At 48.5% G+C, this 21,993-nt stretch overlaps 1 pseudogene; it reads left to right on the forward strand.

The window, feature by feature from the left end:
- The first annotated feature begins 1,686 nt into the window (after positions 1 to 1,686).
- On the forward strand, positions 1,687 to 13,855 carry LOC123820540 (annotated as a pseudogene).
- Positions 13,856 to 21,993: the final 8,138 nt, after the last annotated feature.

Here is a 21,993-nt window from a genome sequence, read left to right on the forward strand (position 1 = left end):
GAATCTGTAGCCCATCCATACATAATACACCCCACCAGATGATGTGCCCATTTCTGCTTTCAACAGCTATGGCTGTGATTTAAAAGAGAAGAAAATATTGTTATTACATTTACATAAATATTTATTTAGACATGTTTGGTCTTCTTTAATTCTTTTTTTTTAATAAGAGGGCTCCTTTTTCTTTTCTTTTTTCAAGATTTTATTTATTTATTTATTTATTTATTTATTTATTTATTTATTTATTTATTTATTTATTTATTTTTTACAGAGGGAAGGGAGGGAGAAAGAGAGAAACATCAATGTGCTGTTGCTGGGGGCTGTGGCCTGCAACCCAGGCATATGCCCTGACTGGGAATCGAACCTGCGATGCTTTGGTTGGCAGCCCAAGCTCAATCCACCGAGCTACATTAGCCAGGATGGTCTTCTTCAATTCTTGATTTCCAAGGATCCCTTTAGAATTATCTCCTGTCTGCTTCAAGAACTTCCCTCTTCTAATCAGGTCTTATGGTCACTGTTCCTTTATTTCACTTCCTTTACTGAAGAATATTTCCAGAAGAATTCCAGCTGAATTTCTCTCACCTCTCAGGACTTTAAACTCTTCTGACCATGATGGTTTCTGATGGAAAATCTGTAGTCAGTCCATCCTGGTCCCTCCATGTGTGATGTGCCATTTCTGTTTGGGTGGATTCGACTTTCCTTGACTAGTTTGATGATGCTCATGATGTGTGTGGGTTTGGTTTTCAAAGATTCATAGCTGAGTTCCTTGGGCAGGCAAATGTATTGCTTTCAAGAAATTTATGACATAGTTATCTGTTTCTTCCAATATTGTGTTTCTTCATTGATACCATTCTCATTTTGCTCCTAGTTGAGGAACATAAACCACCTCACAGATCCCTGAGTCTGTCCCTTTTCATTTAAAACCATGGCTGCCCTCCACAGGGGCTCTTACCTGATCCTGCAGAGGGAGTTCCCAGTGTGAGAGAAAGAGCTGTGTTCAGGGGAGGAGAGGCTCTGAGCAGGAAGAAATGACCCAGAGATTTGAAGGGGAGTGATGAAGGAGAGACAGCTGCTGACTTATCCAAACAGGAGGTCAGTGAAAGGAACTGTTTGGGGAAAGAAAACCCAGGGTCCCAGCAGGGCCATACTTTCTTCTGAGAAACAGTGACCAGTCTCCTCAGAACCTCCCCATGCTGCCCTTTCCCCTGGGATCATCCTACTGGTGACAGCCCCACTGGCCCCTCCATATACCTCAAAGAGGATGGAACAGACTTCCTTTCCCACTCTGCCACTTTCCTGTAGGTCATCCACTCTACTCCATTATGCCCCACTGAGCCCCTCTGAACAATGTCCCCAATACATCACTAGACTCAATTGTCTTGTCATCACATCAGCTTCCCTCCTGCACCTCCAGTCCAAGCCCCACACCTTCCTCCAGTTCACTCCTCTCTACACCACCTGAGGACCCTTCCTACAAAGGACCAGGTCTGAGCCTGCATACTCCTCCCCCTGCACCAGTTCCCACTCTCAGAATAAATCCAAGTTGCACCATCTGATATTCAAGGCTGTGAATGATCAGACTGGAGCTAAACTCACTAGCCCCAGCAAACATGAATCATCCTCCACAACCAAATCAACCCCGTTAACCACACTCCTCTCCACCCCAAACCACACTCAGAAACTGAACTATTTCAAAATCCTGTGTTTTCCTCTGCTGCTTCTTCAGCCACTCTGAACTGAGCCACCTGCTTACCAAGATCTAGACAGGAGAGAGAGCCATCCTATCTCATCCCAGTCAACTGTAAGTGCACTTTGCTTTACAGGTTTGTGTGAATGACTTAACATACTGATGGACATGCAATCCATGGGCCAGATGAATGTTGGAGTTGTTTTTTTAAAATATATTTTATGGATTATGCTCTTACAGTTCTCTCATTACTCACCCGCTTCATTCCTCTCTACCCTGCACACTCTCTCCCACCCACATTCCACTCCTTTAGTTCATGTCCATGTGTCATAAGTTCTTTAGCTTCTACATTTCCCATACTAGTCTTGCCCTTCCCTATTTTCTACCTACCATCTTTGCTACTTATCCTCTATACCGTTTCCCCCTTTCTCCTTCTTCCACTCCCCTGTTGCTAACCCTCCATGTGACCTCCATCTCTGTGGTTCTGTTACTGTTCTAGTTGTTTGCTTAGTTTGTTTTTGTTTTTGTTCTAGGTGTGGTTGTTAATAATTGTGAGTTTTCTGTCATTTTACTCTACATATTTTTTTATCTTCTTTTCTTAGATAAGTCCCTTTAACATTTCATAAAATAAGGGCTTGGTGATGATGAACTCCTTTAACTTGACCTTATCTGAGAAGTGCTTTATCTGCCCTTCCATTCTAAATGAAAGCTTTGCTGGACAGAGCAATCTTGGATGTAGGTCCTTGCCTTTCATGACTTGGAATAGTTCTTTCCAGCCCTTCCTTGCCTGCAAGTTCTCTTTTGAGAAATAAGCTGATAGCCTGATGGGAACTGCTTTGTAGGTGATTGTCTCCTTATCTCTTGCTGCTTCTAGGATTCTATCCTTCATTTTCACTTTGGCTAATGTAATTATGATGTGCCTTGGTGTGTTCCTCTTTGGGTCCAACTTCTTTGGGACTCTCTGAGCTTCCTGGACTTCCTGGAAGTCTATTTCCTTTGCCAGATTGGGGAAGTTCTCCTTCATTATTTGTTCAAATAACTTTTCCACTTGTTGCTCTTCCTCTTCCCCTTCTGGTGCCCCTATAATTCAGATGTTGGAACATTTAAAGATGCCCTGGAGGTTTCTAAGCCTCTTCACATTCGTTTGAATTCTTGTTGCTTCGTTCTTTTTTGTTTTCATAGTTTCTATCTTCCTTTTGGTCCGCTCCATTGATTTGAGTCCCAGTTTTCTTTCCATCACTATTGGTTCCCTGTGCATTTTCCTTCATTTCACTTAGCATAGCCATCATTTTTTTTTCATCTAATTTGCGACCAAATTCAGGCAATTGTGTGAGCATCCTGATCACCAGTGCTTTGAACTGTGCATCTGATAGGTTCACTATCTCTTGGTCGCTTAGTTGTATTTGCTCTGGAGCTTTGATCTGTCTTGCTTTTGGGCCTTTTTTTTTCTGCTCATGCCTGTTTTGTATGAGAGACAGAGCCTTAGGTGTTCATGAGGGTGGGACAACCCAGTCCCTGGGTTGTGACACTGTATGTGGGGGTGGGGTCCAAGAGAGAACAAGGGGGCTTGCTCCAATCTCTGTCGGACTTCAGTCCCTCGTGCTACTTCCCCCAAGCAAACTGGGAGTTTCTGGTGCTAATTCCTCGGGGGGGAGGGGGAGGGGCTTGTGCACATTCTAGGACCACATGAGTCTCTCCAATTATCTCTCCTGTGAGGCTATGAGATTATTCCTGCCTCTCAACACCCACAGGTGTTTCAGTCAGTGACCCAAGACTCTATTTCCCAGCGCTGGGATCCTGGGTTGCCCGCAGTGCCTTGCTTCACAGTTGTCACTTTCCTGGGTCTGCTGGTTGCCATCCCATGCCTGGGGTCAGCCAGCAGCCACCTGTATGCCCAGGGTCCACACACTGAGGTCTTGCATGCCTGAGATGCCTTAAGTGTCTGGCCCCACCGCTCTTTCTGCTGCCACCCCTCTCAGCCCTGCTGCCTGACTCCAGCCCCCATCAGTCTGGATGAACGTGTTTATTTTAACTACTTGATTGTCTGACTTCCATACAGTTCAATTTTCTTTCACTTCTGGTTGTTATTCTATTGCTAAATTGCTGTTGCACCTATCTTGGTTGTGCGAGGAGGCACAGTGTGTCTACCTATGCCTCTATCTTGGCCAGAAGCCCTGAATATTGGAGTTTTATGACTGACAGAGTTCATCATCAACAGAGCCTGCTGGCATGACATTTTCATATATGTGTAGTCTTTTTAAAATAAATCTGTTTACACTCACTGTTGCTTAACATTTTTCCCACTGACTCCAAGATACAATCCAAACTATCTGCACAGTGCTCCTGAACCTGTGTGCCCAGGACACAGCCTTCACCTGACTGTGGCCACTTCTCAGAACAGCCCAAGCTCTTTCTGGTCAAGGACACCCCTCAGCCCAAACCTCTGGACTGATCCCTGCTCATGACTTCAGTCAGCTCAGCCCCAAGAAGGACCCCCTCACAGCCAGGACCCAGGGTGCATGATGTCCCCCTGTTATTGACCCTCACTGCCTTGTTCTTTCTCCCGACATGGACAGTCTCACCAGGCTGTAACTGATCTGTCTGCTGTCTACATACCTGCCTGTATGCCTTCATTCCTTTGAGCCCTGTCAGTCCAGGGACAGAGTCCATCAGCTTCAGCAGTGACTCTCCAGGGCCTGGCACTGTGACTGCACACGGTGACTTCTCAGTACATGCTGCCTGATGGCCTGGCCAGTGGGAAAGAGGAAGAAAACAATACTTACAGGGTCTCAGGAGAGGGAAGTGACTTACCCAAAGACACAAAATTCAAGAAAAAGCAGAATCAGAATTGGAACATAAATTGGGCTGCTCTTGGGTCCTGCCAGGCTTCCTCTACCCTCATGTTCTGGGATAGGAGTCACCCTCTGGATTTGAGTGTCACATGAGGTGGACACAGGATGTGTGGGGTCTGCTGAGACTCAGACCAGGCTGAAATCTCCAGAGCTTGCTGTCTCCTCTGGCCCATCTTTCACAGAGGAGCTACTTCCCTTCCTGCCAGGCCACTGATGAGGAACCCTAGACCTGTCACACAGAGCTGAGACTGTGTTAACACCCCACTCATTACTCTGTGTTACAGTGATTTTATATGTCGTCTCCACACTGGTGACCATGGCAGGAAGCACCACAACTCCGACCATCACCCTCCTTCTCTGTCTCGGTGAGCTTTGGCAGAAAGATAGGGGATGGGATCATGTCAATCCCAAGGTACTCCTAGATGCAAAAGTCCCAAGGAATGAGGAGCCTCAGGGAGGACAAAAATTCTGGTGGAAGAAGAGGTTGCTCAGCCTCCGATCTGATCCCAGCACTCAGGGGACAGGACAGGCCTGGAGCTTCTGTGTGTGGTTTGAAGGATAACTCACAGGGACTCTCTTCCAGGGCTGTGTTGGGGCCTGTGGGACCAGGTCGAGACAGGTCAGTCCTTCCCCAAAACTCCTGATTCAGCACAATAATGCCCCTGGGCAGTTGGGGGACACACAGTGGGTCTGGGCTCATGGTGACCAGTATAGGACGGGCTGCTGGAATGGCAGTGACAGCTGGGGAAACTGAAGGGACAAGGACCCTCCTGACACTGCAGATCTGATTCCATTCCAGAAGTTCTCCCCAAACCATCCATCTGGGCTAACCCAGGGCCCAGAGTCAGCAAGGGGAGCCCTGTGACCATCTGGAGTCAGGGGTCTCTGCAGGTGCATGACTACCATCTGTATAGAGACAGAGGCTCTGAGCCCTCAGATATGAGGAACCTACAGGCCTCCAGCAACAAGACCAGGTTCCTCATTCAGTCCATGAGCTCACAGTAAGTAGGGCGATACCAGTGTGCATACAGCACTGGGGGCACACTATATGAGAGGAGTGAGCCTCTGTTCCTGGTGGTGACAGGTAAGGGGGAACCCAGGTCTCCTCACTGTGGGCTCTTCCTCAGAGGATGAAGGGGACACACTGTGGCTTTAGGGGGGAATCACCCCTCACAGCCCTCTCCCAGGGAAGGTGGGGTGATGGTCCCCTTTAACTCAGATCCTCCTTCTCCCTCAGGAGTGTACAGCGCACCCTCCCTCTCTACCCAGCCAGGCCCAGTGGTGAACTCAGGAGGGAATGTGTCCCTCTTGTGCAGCTCTCAGTCCACATTGAACACTTTCTACCTGCTGAGGGAGGGAGGGGCTGAGCAGCCCCAACACAGGAAATCAGAGTGGAATTACTATGCTAGGAGATGGCAGTCTGTCTTCCCTGTGGGCCCCGTGAGCTCCTCCCATGGGGGGACCTACAGATGCTATGGTTCCAACAGCTCCAACCCCAATGTGTGGTCACAACCCAGTGCTGCTGTGCACATTAAGGTCACAGGTGAGGTGGCCTGCACTTGGCTGCAATTCTTCTTACTAGTGCCACAATTAACTATCTACACCTTGTGCCTAATAAAGCCAGGGGGTTTGGGGGTGAGTAATTCCAGCTTACTGGGGACAGAACCACAGGCAGGAGACTTAGGGAGGGACAAGTGAGAGCTCTCCCTGTAGACCCAGAGGGTGGTGGGTGGGTATGTCCCCTGGGTGACCATGACCTTCTCCCCAGGTGCGTACAGGGAGCCCTCCCTCTCAGCCCAGCCAGGTCCCCTGGTGCTGCTTGGAGGCAGCCTGACCCTCCAGTGTCACTCAGAGCCCGGCTTTGACAGATTTGCTCTGACCAAGGATGAGGGGCCCACACCGCCCCCCCCAGCATCTCTATGGGCAGCACAGCCCCAGCTTCACCCTGGGCCCTGTGAACCTCTCCCATGGGGGCCGGTACAGGTGCTACAGTGGACACAACCACTCCTATGTGTAGTCGGCCCCCAGCACCCCCCTGGACATCCTGATCACAGGTGAGGATCCCTGTCCTGTCCCCTGTCCTGACTGCTAAGGGCTCTGGCCCAGGATCACCATGGTGGCAAAGGGGTCCTAGTCAGGGTCCTGGACCAGAGGCTGAAAGGGGCTGAGTTCAAGTGGAGGGAGGGATAAAAAGGGAGTGAGGGGCATGAAGATAAGAGACACCCACTCAGAGGAACTGAGAGGAGCTGAGAGGGGTCGCAGAGTGTAGGTGGGGAAGGAGGACGTGGTGCCTCAGCTCAGGGTCAAGGGCATGGGAGGAGATGTGACCTCCTGCACATCACAGCCCTCTTATCCCCAGGGATGTCTCAGAAACCTTCCCTCTCAGCCCAGCCTGGGCCCTCAGTGCCCTGGGGAGTGAAAGTGACCCTGCAGTGTTGCTCTGAGGTCAGGGCTGACACCTTCCACCTGCACAGGGAGGGGTCCCTGGAGTCTCCCCGCCGGCTTCGTGTGCAGGATTTGGCTGCCCCCTTTCAGGGCAACTTTGCCATCAGCCCTGTGACCTCGCACCACCATGGGACCTACAGGTGCTACAGCTCACACAGCTCCTCCCCCTTCCAGCTGTCACAGCCCAGTGACCCCCTGGAGCTTCTGGTCTCAGGTGAGGACTCCCACCCCATGTCTATTGAGCGAGCAGACTGTTTCAGGACACCTCTGGGCTGGGATGGGAAGGAGGGTGAAACAGTGAGGTCATCAATAGGGGGAATCCCACCCCATAGAGAGATGGAGAAGATGGGGACTCCCCCACCCTCTCCATGCCTCACCCCATCTGAGGGTTCATCCATTGCTGGTGTGTACAGGGAGGAGACTGAAGTGTGTGAGGGGACAACATTTGGGGGAACTCTATTTAACTTCAGAAGACGAGACAGGCACACTCACAGCCTTCCCTGGTTCCTGTGTCATGCAGCAGCTGGGGTCTGCAGACCCTCCTCCACATGGACAAACTTCATGTCTGCTGGGTAGCAGACTCCCCTTAGCCTGGAGCAGACTCAGGCTCCACCAACCAGGCTTCTGCTACTTTCTCACTTTGTGCTTCAGTACAACAAATAGTTATAGAAGGACTTGTTTCCTGAAGTCCTGGCAATAAGGGTGCAGATGTAAGGAAGTGGCTTCTTGTCTCAAGCAGCAGGGAGGTCACTGGGTCCCATGTGGTCAGCAGGGAGGAAATACATGAAGGGCTTCCCCTTCACACCCAGCTCAGATGGGGAGAAAAGAGCAGGAGCCACACCTGCCTCTGTCCTGATGCTAAACAAGGACCCTGAGCTGTCGTGGTCCCTGTGGAATAAATCCCATGTAGGAGACAAAGTCAGGGAGGCCTCTCCCTTATGGGTCAGGGTGATGGAGATCCTCTGACATTCTAAACCCAAGTGGAGTTGGCTCAGCCCCCTTGAGGTGAGTCCTGGTGACAAAATCCCACCTGTGTCTGGGACTCGCTTCTCCCATCTATCAGAGCAGAATCCAATCCAGGATCTGAAAAAGCTCAGTTTAGAACTTTGATGCCAGTGAATTCCTGTGGGAGAAAGAACATGAGTCCACTCTCAGCTTGTCCTGTCTCCACAGGGCACCACTGTCATTACGTGGGTGTGAGAGGACAGCAGTGTTTCTGCTGTTTCCATGACACTAGTTGGTCAGCTGTGTCAGGTCATCCTCCAAATCACCTCCCATCACATCTCCAGGCAGTGCCCACTTCCCCTCCCAAAGTTCCCTGTGCTGCTTGTGATTTCATTTGTCACATCATCACAGCCTGTCTATGATCTATAGAGATATGTATTTTCATGCAGGTGTGCAGGTAAAGATTTTATTTTTTCATTTATCTTTTTGCTACTTTCTTACCAATCTTCCTATTATGTTACAAACTGAGAAAACACTTAGAGATTATGTTAATTTTTGTAATTCTCAATACTGAAAATGCTTGTGTTGTACATATTTCATCATTTATTTCTTAAAAAAACAAAGATTGAGAAAGAAGAAAGGAACATGACATGGAAATTGTGTTCCCAAGTCAGAGACACAATGACCTAGCTGACGTGGAGCTGTGAAAAGGTAGATCCAGCCATCACTCCTTCATGTCCTGATATTCAGAACAAATTGAAGTCCTCCAAGTTCATCTGGGCTTTCCAAAACAATGAAAGACCAGACCCCAGAGATGCTTACCCCGGGTTATTGAGTTGGGTACCATTACTTCAAGAGTTCCATCGAATATTCGAAATGAGATGACCTAAGCCATCCTACATCTCTTCTCAAATATCCTATCAGTTGAAGGAAAATCTCACAGACACTCTCTTCCAGGGCTGCGTCGGGGCCCGGTGAACCAGTTCCAGGCAGGTGAGTCCTCCCCCAGACCTCCTGCTTCAGCACAATGATGCCCCTGGGCAGCTGGGGGACACACAGTGGATCTGGGCTGGTGGTGACCAGTGTGGGAGGAGCCTTGGAGTGACAGCTGGGGAAACTGAGGAGACAAGGACCTTACTCACCCTGCAAGACTTATTCCTTTCTAGGAGTTCTCCCCAAACCCTCCGTCTGGGCTGACCCAGGCCCCATCATTAGAGAGGGGAGCCCTGTGACCATCTGGTGTCAGGGGTCTCTGCAGGCAGATGGCTACATTCTATATAAAGACGGGGTTTGTCGGCCCTTGGATACAAGAATCCCACAGGCCTCCAGCAACAAGACCGTGTTCCTCATTCAGTCCATGAGCTCACAGAATGCAGGGCTGTACCAGTGTGCATACAGCACTGGGGGCATGCTGTCTGAGAGGAGTGAGCCCCTGCTCCTGGTGGTGACAGGTAAGGGGCAAACCGAGTCTCCTTCCCATTGTGGGCTCCTCCTCAGAGGATGAAGGGGACAGAGTGTGTCTTTAGAATGGCCTCACCCCTCACAGCACACACTTGGGGAAGGTGGGGTGACGGTCCCCTTTAACTCAGATCCTCCTTCTCCCTCAGGACAGTACAGCGCACCCTCCCTCTCAGCCCACCCAGGCCCAGTGGTGGCCTCAGGAGGGAATGTGTCCCTCTTGTGCAGCTGACACTCCACATGGGATACTTTCCAACTGCTGAAGGAGGGAGGGGCTGAGCCGCTCCAACACAGTAAATCGCATTGGAGACCCTATGCTGGGAGGTGGCAAGCTGTCTTTCCTGTGGGCCCCGTGAGCCCCTCCCGTGAGGGAACATGCAGATGCTATGGTTCCTCCAGCTCCTACCCCAATGTGTGGTCACAGCCCAGTGACCCTCTGCACCTTGAGGTCACAGGCAAGGTGGCTCACATTTGGCTTCAATTCTTACCTGGGCCCCCAAATATCTGATCTAACCCTGTGCCTAGTAAAGCCCTGGGGGAGGTAGGGGTCTGTGACTCAGGTTTACTGGGAACAGAAGCACAGGGAAGAGGCTTAGGGTGGAAAAAGTGAGAGCTCTCCCTGCAGCCCCCATAGGCAGTGGGTGTGTGTGTCCCCTGGGTGACAATGACCTTCTCCCCAGGTGTGTACAGGGAGCCCTCCCTCTCAGCGCAGCCAGGCCCCCTGGTGCTTCCTGGAGAAAACCTGACCTTCCAGTGTCACTCAGAGCCCGGCTTTGACACATTCGCTCTCACCAAGGATGAGGGGCCCACACCCCCTCAGAGTCTCCAAGGGCAGCACAGCCCCAATTTCCCCCTGGGCCCTGTGAACCTCACCCATGGGGGCCGGTACAGGTGCTACAGTGGACACAACCTCTCCTATGTGTGGTCAGCCCCCAGTGTCCCCCTGGACATCCTGATCACAGGTGAGGAGTCCTTCCCTGCCCCTTCTCCTGACTGCCTATTCAAGGCTGTGGCCTGTGGTCACCTTGGTGGTGATGGGGTCAGGTCAGGGTTGTGGAGCAGAGACAGAGAGGACTGAGGTTTAGGACAGGGAGTGATGAAAGGGGAGTGAGTGGTGTGGAGAAAAAGGATGACCACTCAGAGGGACTGAGAGGAGCTGAGAGGAGTCACAGAGTCCTTGAGGAAGGGAAGGACACTATCCCTCACCTTAGGACCAAGGTTATGAGGGGAGAGGTGATCCTGTGCAGAAAACAGTCCTCCTTTTCCCAGGAATGTCCTGGAAACCCTCCCTCTCAGCCCAGCCAGGACCCTTAGTGCCCTGGGGAGTGAACGTGACCCTGCAGTGTGTATCTGAGGTCAGGGCTGACACCTTCCACCTGCACAGGGAGGGGTCCCTGGATCCTCCCCAGCAGCTTCATCTGCAGGACACAGCTGCCCCCTCTCAGGCCAACTTCACCATCAGCCCTGTGACCTCGGGGCCATAATGGGACCTACAGTTGCTACAGCTCACACAGCTCCTCCCCCTTCCAGCTGTCACAGTCAGTGACCCCCTGGAGCTCCTGGTTTTAGGTGAGGGACTCCCACCCCATGTCCATTGAGGGAGCAGACGCTGTCCCAGGACAGCTCTGGGCTGGGATGGGAAGGAGGGTGAAACAGTGAGGTCATCAAAGGGGGAATCCCACCGCATAAAGAGATGGAGAAGATGGGGACTCCCTCATCCTCTCCATGTCTCACCCCACCTGAGGGTCCATCCAGTTCTCTTGTGTGCAGGGAGGAGACTGATGTGTGTGAAGGGACAACATTTGAGGGACAACTATTGGACTACAGGAGACATGAAGAGACAGGCATACTCACAGCCTCCCCTGGTTCCTGTGTCATGCAGCAGCTGGGGTCTGCAGACACTCCTCCACATGGACAAACTGCATATCTGCTGGGTAGCAGGGTCCCCTTACCCTAGAGGAGTCACAGACATCACCAGGTTTCTCCTACTTTCTCAGTTTATACTTCCACACTTCAAATAGTTCCAGAAGGCCTTGTTTCCCACAGTCCTGAGGATAAAGGTGGAGATGCAAGGAAGGGGCCTCACATCTCAAGCAGCAGGGAGCTCACTGGGTCCCATGTGGTCAGTGGGGAGGAAAGACATGAAGGGGAACATGCTCAGCTCAGATGGGGAGAAAAGAACAGGAGCCACACCTACCTCTGTCTTGATGCTGATTATAGGACCCTGATTTTCTGGTACCTGTGGAATTAGGCCCTCATGGGAGATAGAGTCATGGAGGCCTCTCGTTTATGGGTCAGGGTGAGTGGGGACCCACTGACAGTCTAAACCCAAGTGGAGTTGGCTCAGCCCTCTTAAGGTGAGTCCCAGTGACAAACTCCTACCTGTATCTGGGATTCACTTCTCCCATCTATCAGAGCAGAATCCAATGCAGGATCTGAAAAAGCTCAGTCAGTTTAGAACTTTGATGCCAGTGAATCCCATGTGAGAAAGAACATGAGTCCACTCTCAGCTTGTCTTGTCTTCATGGGGTACCAATGTCAATACATGGGTATGGGAGGACAGCAGGATTTCTGCTCCGTTTGCTTGAGCAACAATGGTCAGCTGGGTCAGGTCAGCCTCCAAAACACCTCCCATCAGAACTCCTGTCAGTACTCTCTTCCTCTCCCAGAGTTCCCTGTACTGCCTGTGATTTGATTTCTCATATCAATGGAGCCTGTCTGTCATCTATAGAGATCTGTATTTTCATGCATGTGTGCATCTGAAGGTTTTATTTTTTCATTTATCTTTTTGCTACTTTCTTACCAATCTTCCAATTAGATTACAAACTGAATGAACACTTAGAAGCTATGTTAATTTTGATAATTCTTGACTGTAAAAAAGCTGTGTTGTACATAGTCAATTATCTATTTTTTAAAAAAGAAAGACTAATAGAAAGAAGGAATGAGACATGGAAATTATGTTCCTGAGTCAAACACAGAAAGAGCTGGCTGAGGTGGAGCAATGAAAAAGTAGATCCAATCATCACTCTTTCATGGCCTGACATTCAGAACAAATTGAACTTTCCCATGTTCATCTTGGCTTTCCAAAGCAATGCAAGACCAGACCCCAAAGATCCTTATCTCCGGAATTGAGTTGGGTACTATTAGTTTGAGAGACCGTTTAAAGATTTCAAAGAGATAATCTAAGCCATCCTAGTCCTCTTCTATCATATCCTATTGGATTTCTTTTTCTCTGGAGGAGCTGATCCTCTGGAATGATGGGAAAACAATTCAGATTCCAAGAGTAGAGAATAGGGAAAATTCTCACTTATGGGGTTGTGCTCTGAGCACCAAAACCAGCTAAAGAGATGCAGGTGTCCTGCTGGACATGCAGGAGGACTGGGGTGGCTTGAGTCTGTCCTGACTTCTGTGACCTCTTTACCCACAATTCCTAGCTTATCAACCTCAAGACTACACAGTGGGGAACCTCATCAGATTGGGTATGTCTGGCTTGATCCTCGTGGTCCTAGGGGTGCTGCTGTGTGAAGCTTGGCACATTCAGAGAAGACCCCACAATGCAGCCAGCAGCTGAACACAGAGGACAACAAACCCACCAGTCAGAGAGGTGGAGCCTGGAGAAGAGTCTGACAACCCCAAGAAGCTCTGGAGGGATCTGTGGGCGCCCCTTGGGAAAGAGTCTGCTGAGAATGTGGAGGGTGTGGGTGTGGTTCCCATGCAGGGAGAGGTGGGTCTGCTGCTGCAGAGGCTTCTCCACAGTTAGACTGTGGGCGTCTCACCTCACTGCACTGCTGACCTTCCTTCACTGCCCCCTCTGTTCTCAACCCTGTGACCTGGGGCTCAGCCCACATCACAGGTTCAGATCCACACCTGGGCTCACCTTCCATCTCTGGTCCACTTTCATGTAGGACACTTTTCTTGCTTTCATTTTCCATATTCACTGATTGTGCATAACTTTGGTCAGACAGCAAATCTGTATTAAATAACTGATTAAAAGGATAAATACCCAGAATAGTTTGGACTGATGGACACAAACAATGGAGTGGTGGTAACCAGGGGGAAGAGGTCAGAGTGAGACAGAGGAGGGTAAAGAGAGTGAAATCTGTGATGAGGAGAGACTTGATTTCTGAAGAACAAAATGCCACATACAGTTGATGTATCACAGAACTGTGTACTTCAAACCTCTGTAACATTTGGAAGATTTCACTTATTATTTCTTACAGTGGGGAAGGGAAGAGGTAGAGACACATATTTGTGCCATAGAAACACAGATTTGCTGCCATCTGCCTGGGTCCTGGCCTGAAACCCTGCTGTGCGCCCTGACCAAGAATGGAGCAGGGGACCCTTCAGTTTGAAGATGGGTGCTGAACCCACTGAGTCACTCCAGCCAGGGCTGACACCTATGTAATATCATAAACTAAGATCATCTTAACACATTTAATTGTAAGAGACTAGTTTGGGAGAAATAAATACAAATCTGTCATGAAAACACTGCCTGGCTCTGTGTGTCAGAGGATGAGCTTGGTACTGGTTCCTCCAGAAAAGCCATGAGTCTACAGGAGCAACTGGTGTTTGAAGTGACTGCCAGGCAGTGTGTTTGTAAAGCAGCTTCCAGAAAACACCGTTTTTTCCAAAAGCACTGATTCCTGTGTCATTTGCCTAATTCCTGGGTGTAAATGCTGGTGGAGGGTGGGGAAAGCCACCCACCACCCTCTCTCTTCTGCCCCCGACTTCCTCCTACTCTATCAGGCTCCCTGAGTCCCAGCCAACTACCTTTTGAGACTGGTCTGTGGTGGTGACCTGCGTGGATTATTTCACTCTGACTTGCTCAGGGCTGTTGCACCGCCACACATTTCACTGCAGCTGGCGGGGCCCAGATCAAGGGCCAATCAAGGGCCTGGATGTGTGCAAGGTGTCTGTCTGTCCCGGGCCAGAAATAATGGCCACACCACCTCTGCTGCCCGCCAGGATCCTGATCAACGAGCGTGGAGGGCCGCGGCGTCTGGGAGGGGTAGCGCCGTCCTTCCCAACACAGTTTCCCCTGGTCCCCTTCTTCCTGCACCTCTTTCTGATCCTAGGCCTGCGCCGCTGCTGCAAAAGCAACCACACTCCCTTCCCAGGCTGCGCCAAAACTAGCTTAGTCCTAGCCCCTCACCTCGCATTGGGAACACACACAGGTGAGCAACACCCAGTGACTGCAGCACGGCTCGCTGCCACTACAAGTTCCCACATACAAAGAGGTGCCCGCTGCCACCAGGTGCACAGGGAGCAAAAGAGCTTCCTCTGCCCTTTCTGCTCCAAGCAGTTCACCAGCAGCGACGCCCTGGTGCAAACTCCGTGGCTTCCGCCCTAACTGATTTCAAGCCTGGGACCCACTACACCTTGAACAGATCAAGAAAAAAAAAAGCAAAGCCAATACTCTCCTTAAATATAGATGCAAAATTTCTCAACAAACATCAGCATGACAAATTCAAGAGCACATTTAAACTTTTATATACCTTGAACAAATGGGGTTTAACAAAACATCCTGAAAATTGGCAAAAAGTTTTCCACATATGCAAATCAATAAAAGGTTTCATGCAATAATAAAGTAAATGGTATAAACATATGGTTGTTTGAATAGATGTAGACAAGACATTGGAGAAAGTAGAGCATTCTTCCATAATAAAAAGTGTCAGCAAGTTGGGGGCAGAATGATCACACCTCAGCAAAATAAAGGTCATGCATGGAAGCCCACAGTTAACATCAGACTCAACACTGAAAAGCTGAGAGTTTCTCTTCTGAGATCAGTGACAGGACAAGGAAACCCACTCTCACTCCTGTGCAACTCACACTAACCATCCTAGGCAGAGACCCTCAGACAAGGAAAACAAACAAAGGGATCTGAATGGGAAAGAAAGATGGAAAATTGTGTGTGGATGATACAACTTATATTTAAATACCCCTAAAAACTCCACAAAAAATGCTTAAAACCAGAAAAGAAATTCAGTAATGTTCTAGTGTACAAAATGACCATTCAGGAATCAGTGGAATATCTATATACAAAACTGAGAGAAAATGAAACTGTATGGAAGCCCAACAACCAATGAATTAAAGAAGAAATATTCATTTAGACTGGTAGGAGGGTTAGAGATGGGCAGCTGGATGGAGAGGAATCCAGGCAAGGCAGAGGCTGGAGAATGGGGCAGACAAAGTGGCAGCTGGTTGACCAAGCTGCCACCTTGGTGGTTGATGGACTTGGCGGCCCCACATTTGCACCCAGATTAATTGGAAGTAACAACTGGGGAGTGAGACAGACCACACAACCCAGGGTTCCAGTACAAGGAAATAAAGCCTCAAAGCCTCTGACTGAAAACACCTGGTGGGGTTGAGGCAGCAGCGGGAGAAACTCCCAGCCTCACAGGAGAGTTCTTTGGAGAGACCCACAGGGTCCTAGAATGTACACAAACCCACCTACCCAGGATTCAGCAACAGAAGGGCCCAATTTGATTGTGGTTAGCAGAGGAAGTGACTGAAAACTGGCAGAGAGCAGACCAAGCCGCACTGTTCCCTCTTGAACCCTCCCCCACATACAGTGTCACAGCACAGCCACATGGGTTGCCCTTCCTTGGTGAGCACATAATGCTCTGCCCCTTAGTACCTAACAGTGGGGCTGAGACAGAAAAAAAATGGCCCAGGTGGAAGAATAGATAAAAGCTCCAGAAGAACTACAACTAAGTGATGAAGAGAGAGCCAACCTATCAGATGCACAGTTCAAAACACTGGTCATCAGGATGCTCACAGAATTGGTTGAATGTGGTCAAAAATTAGAGGAAAAAATGAAGACTATGAAAAGTGAAATAAAAGAAAATGTACAGGGAATCAACAGTGACAGGAAAGAAACTGGAACTCAAATCCATGGTTTGGAGCAGAAGGAAGAAAGAAACATTCAACCAAAACAGGATGAAGAAACAGGAATTCAGAACAATGAGAAGAGGCTTAGGGACCTCCAGGACTTCTTTGAATGTTCCAACATCTGAATCATAGGGGTGCCAGAAAGACAAGAGCAAGACCAAAAAATTGAAAATTTATTTGAACAAATGAGGAAGAGGAACTTCCCCAATCTGACAAAGGAAATAGACTTTCAGGAAGTCCGGGAAACTCAGAAAGTCCCAAACAAGTTGGACCCAAGGAGGGGTTGGACCAAGGCACATCATAATTACATTAGCCAAGGTTAAAGATAAGAAGAGGAAATTAAAAACAGCAACAGAAAAGGAGACTGTTACCTACAAAGGATCCCATTAGACTATCAGTTGATTTCTCAAAAGAAACCTTGCAGGCAAGAAGGGGCTGGAAAGAAGTATCCCAAGTCAGGAAAGGTAAGGACCTACATCCAACAAGACTCTACCCAGCAAAGCTATCATTCAGAATGGAAGGCCAGATAAAGTGCTTCCCAGGAGTTCATTATCACCCATCCCTTATCCTATGAAATGTTAAAGGGCCTTATCTAAGAAAAATAATATCAAAACTATGAACAGTAAAATGACAACAAACATACAGCTGTTAACAATGGAACCAAAAGAAGAAAAAACACCCTAAGCAAACAACTACTACAGGAACAGAAGCAGAGAAGTGGAGATCACATGGAGGGTTATCAGTGGGGGAGTGGGCAGGAGAAAGAAGGTGAAAAGGTACAGAGAATAAGTAGCATAAATGGCAGGTAGAAAATAGACAGGGGGAGGTTAAGAATAGTATGGGAAATGTAGAAGCCAATAACTTACATGTACTCCCATGGACATGAACTCCCATGGACATGAAAGGGGAAGAATGGGGGGTGGGAGGGGGTGTGCATGGCAGAGGGAACTAAAACTGCAATAGCATAATCAATAAAAAATATTTTTTAAAAAGGAAATAAACCCATGCCCTCCCATGTGTTAACTAAAAATGCTACAGTAAAAGCATTTGTCAAAATCCAACAAAACTCTGGGATCTCCAGAACTTGAAGGGAACTTCCTCAGTATGATAAAGGGACAAGTACAAAGCCTACACTGAACATCACATCTAAGGGGAGATACTGAATGCAGGTGGAAAACATAGAGGAGGTGGCTGGAGACAAAGACCCCAAGTGCCAGAAAGGAGCCTTGTGAGGGAAGGGCTTTAGGTGTTCAAAGGCACTTGTCTTCCTGCATGAAGCCCCTCCCTATGGCCATCAGAGAGCACATGAGAGTCACTGCAGAGCCTCTCATTCTAACAATGAGACACATCCTAGAATTTCCTATGGAAAAGGGGCAATAGCTCATGCAAGTGAGTGTCTTGTTCTCAGGTAAAGCTGGGTGAGTCCTGAAGAGATTGTACTCCCAATGGCCCAGCAGAGGGTCTTCAAGGCCCTTCAGGAGGGGAGTTCTCACACTTGCCTCCCCTGAGGATCCTTGCTGGTTAAAGTCACCTTCACATAAACCACAGCTCTGCCGCCTCTCAGTGTGTTAGTCTCCAGGTGATAGACGTGGGTGGGAACAGCAGGGGCCTGGGAGTTTGAACCATCAATTCCAGCCATGAGGGTCACAGGTTGGCATGTGGACAAGTCACAGAAACATGTCTGAATCACCCTTGGACATGGACAAGAATGTGGGAATTGATTGCAAATGAGGGGCATGGGATGGGTGGAGGAGGGCCAAGGGGAAAAAATTGGGACAACTATAATAGAATAACCATAAAAATGATTTCAAAAATAAATATTCTTGCACAAAGAGGTTGTGAAGCTCACATAAGATGACACAAACATAATTGCCATTATTAACCACTTGCAACTTTGGGGACTGTACCTTCTCAAGATGACTGTGAACAAGGAGCACCTTGTATATTTTCTCTCTCATTGTGGGCCCTTAAAAGGCTAAATTTCCTTGGAGATACACAAAATATAAATCTTTTCTGACTAAGGGTAAACTGGGGACCCTGGTAGGCCTAACGTCTCAGAGGCAGTGTTATCTGCTTTTGGGCTGGAGAACCCTGGAGTAACTAAGACCCGGGATGTAAGAAAGACCAGGGTTGGAGGAGACTGGGATGCTTCCCAAGGACCCAGCAGGACCAAGTTTGCCAGGGGCCATGAGTCTCTCTGGTGCCCGTGACTGGCTCTGTGCTGTGGGCAGCAGGAAGGGGCAGGAGTAGCTAACACTCCTGGCTTGGGCTTGCTATGCAGTTGCTCTGAGGATGGTCTTTTATTTCAGCCCACATGGGAGATTCAGGGCTTAGGTCCAAAGCAGAAAGTTTTCAAAGGAACAAGAATACACAGAACCACGTCCAGACAACTTTAGAGCAACTGTCCCAGGAATCCCAGGAGTGGAGGATTCAGAAACCGGGATGGCAGAACTGATGGAGCTCAGTGCATGATCTTCACTGACAATCTGCTCCTGGAGGTGTGTCCCCAGTGTCTTCTGGTGTCACTCTTTGCTGTGAGGAAGTCTAGTGTCAGCAAGTTTGTCATTCTAGTAAATTGTGTTTTCCATAGAAAATAATATTAGGGCGTTTTTAAAGGACCCCTGGCCAGTGTTTCTTGATTTTTATATTCACTGAAACTGATATAATTTAATATTAACCATTTTAATGTGTATGATTCAGTGTAAAATAGGATTTTTTACATTTTAATTTACCCATCATTTCCTTCATTTACCACAAGAGGACAAGATACAGATTTCATTTCTATTTTATTGTTTTTAATATTTTATTTATTCATTTAGAGACAGAGGGGAAGGGAAGGAGAAAGAGAGGGAGAGAAACATCAGTGTGTGGTTGCCTCTCACATGGCCCCCACTGCGGACCTGGCCCACAACCCAGGCATGTGCCCTGACTGGGAATTGATCGAGTGACCCTTGGTTCAGGCCCACACTCAGTCCACTGAGCTACACCACACAGGGCCAATTTCATTTTTAAATACATGCCCCCTATCACTTTCTTGGTTTTCCTCATCTCTGTAAAATGTTCAATTATTATTCTCTCGAGCTGTTACTATATGTCACACACTTCTTTCCTTCTGACACCATAGATATGACATTGGCCCTCTTCACTCTAGTCCCAAGCTACCTTCAGTCCTCACTTCTGGTGTCCCTAAGCTGCATTCTGGAAATTTCCTCAATATTGTACTCTGCTGTCATAACTGGACCTTCAGCTGTGTCTCACCCTTGATGGGAAGAATTGTTTTAGTGTGTCCATTCTACTGGGCTGTTCATCTCTCTGATTTCTAACTCATAATACTCTTCCATAAAATAATTCAAATTCCTGACTCCAAGTTTGAGTCCTCCCTTTTTTTCAGATATTTATATGTGATCATCTTATAGTGCTCTCATATTTTCTACTGACTCTCTTTCATTGCATGTGATAGCCCCCAGTATCATTAGACTGTGTCCATAGCTCTGTCTGTCATCATTAGAATTTCTCCACTGTCCACTCATGTAGGAATCTCTCCCCTCACACACCTGGTCTCCCACAGATTCTCCAGGGCTGTCGTGGGAGTCAGGCTGATCAGGGGTTGTGGCCAGAGCACCTGCCCCATGCTGTCCACTCTCTCAGGCTCAGCATCTGCTCAGCATTCTGCCCACCATGACTGGTCCAAAGGGAACCTCACACACACACACGGGACAGACACCCATACCTGACATACTGGACTCAGTCTGTTTCAGGACACACAGGGGAGACTGCTCAGTGCTGACCACGAACTTGGGTGAGTGGGCTGAGACATCCCAGAATCCATACAGAAACACAGAGCAAGGACCACACTTCCAGTCTTCAGCTGCTCCCCTATTCTTTTCCTGTGAGGTCCTGGGGTCCCTCTCTGACCACTCACGGGGGGATATCCTCTCTGTGTAATGTGGATGGTCCTGGTTACTGGGATCACTCAGTTTCAGTCTCTCTTCTCCACTGTGGTTCCCTCTCCATTTGGGAACACTTCTCTTTCCTGCACATGTGTTTGTCTATATACTTTAGAGTTATTGTGAGTAGCTGGGCTTGGTTTCAGAGCAGACAAGGTCTCAAGCAGGTGCTACAATCCTGCCCTTAACCCTGGACACCTTGATCCCTGCCCGCTCACAACATCATCGGGTCTGTAAATGGAAGTCTCCCTTCCATGAATCAGCTCCACTGACCCACAGCCACTATGGGGACTGGGCTTCGTGACTACATCATCCAGATAAAAAGACTGAGGCAGAGACTGAGCATTACCACTCAAGGACACACAGACATTGGATGATGATTATTTAAGTAAATATTTGCTTTAAGGACAAATCAGAATTCTGGCCCAAGTCCATGTTGTCTAAATATTTTTTTCTTTTTTCTTTTTTAAAAAAATTTTATTTAAATTGTTGTTGCAATACAATTTTATATCTTTTACTCCCATCCCAACCCACCCACCTAACCCACCCCTCCTCCCTCCCATTTCCACCCGCCCGTAGTTTTTATCCATGTGTCCTTATACTCATTCTGTACAGAACAAACAAGGGGGGCCTGGGATGATATACTATTATTGAAAAAAAAAAAGCCCCCAGGTCCGTCATGTCCACCGCCAGAGGAAAGACATCTCTCAATGCCAGAGATTTGTGAAAAGGAAAGGAAATGTTTATTTAATGCTATACAAACTTAAAGTAGTGACCTAATGTCTTTATCAAAAAAATCCTAAAGTCCCATAAAACACCCATAAACAGACACAGTCCTTCTTTCCCCCTTTGCCCAGTCCAGAGTACCATAACTCAGGAAAGGAAATAGAAGTCCATGGATCAGGCAGTCCTCTGGTTATTCCCAGTTAGTACTCCATCTCGACTGGGAGACCTCCCTGGGTTCCTGGCACCCTCAGCTGTGTCGCCAGGATCTCTACTAAAACCAGGTGATGGTTCTGTTACAGGGTGCAGCCAAGAGGGGGGACTGCAGATAGGCATTGGAAATGGGGTCCAGAATTTAAGGTGTCCAAAGGATTTTAGGATGTCCTCACCCCCCCCTCCGGTGTGGGTTGGGGGAAGGGACAAATGGAGAAGGGCCTTTGAGAGCTGTTTCGCATAGCAAGAGCATTGCAGCTAACCTCTGGTGTGGTCATTTAACATATTTATAGCCTTTGGCTGGTCGCTTAGATATGTTAAATAGCTGTGGCCATGCTCTGAGCCAGGGGAATGGAAGTAACTGTTACAGAGCAAACAAGGGGGGCCTGGGATGATATACTATTATTTAAAAGGCCCCCAGGTCCATCATGTCTGCCGCCAGAGGAAAGACATCTCTCAATGCCAGAGATTTGTGAAAAGGAAAGGAAATGTTTATTTAATGCTATACAAACTTAAAGTAGTGACCTAATATCTTTATCAAAAATCCCAAAGTCCCTTAAAACACCCACAAACAGACACAGTCCCTCCTTCCTTCCCCGTTGGCCCAGTCCAGAGTACCGTAACTCAGGAAAGGAAATAGAAGTCCATGGCTCAGGCAGTCCTCTGGTTCTTCCCAGTTAGTACTCCATCTCGACTGGGAGACCTCCCTGGGTTCCCGGCACCCTCAGCTGAGTCGCCAGGATCTCTGCTAAAACCAGGTGGTGGTTCCCCCTTCTAAAGCTGCGTGGGTCCCCACTCTAGCAAAGGCACGTGGTCCTCTCTCTCAGGGCTGCGG

Source organism: Phyllostomus hastatus, unplaced genomic scaffold, assembly GCF_019186645.2.
Source record: "Phyllostomus hastatus isolate PE091 unplaced genomic scaffold, TTU_PhHast_1.1 phas_contig_349, whole genome shotgun sequence".
Taxonomy (NCBI): domain Eukaryota; kingdom Metazoa; phylum Chordata; class Mammalia; order Chiroptera; family Phyllostomidae; genus Phyllostomus; species Phyllostomus hastatus.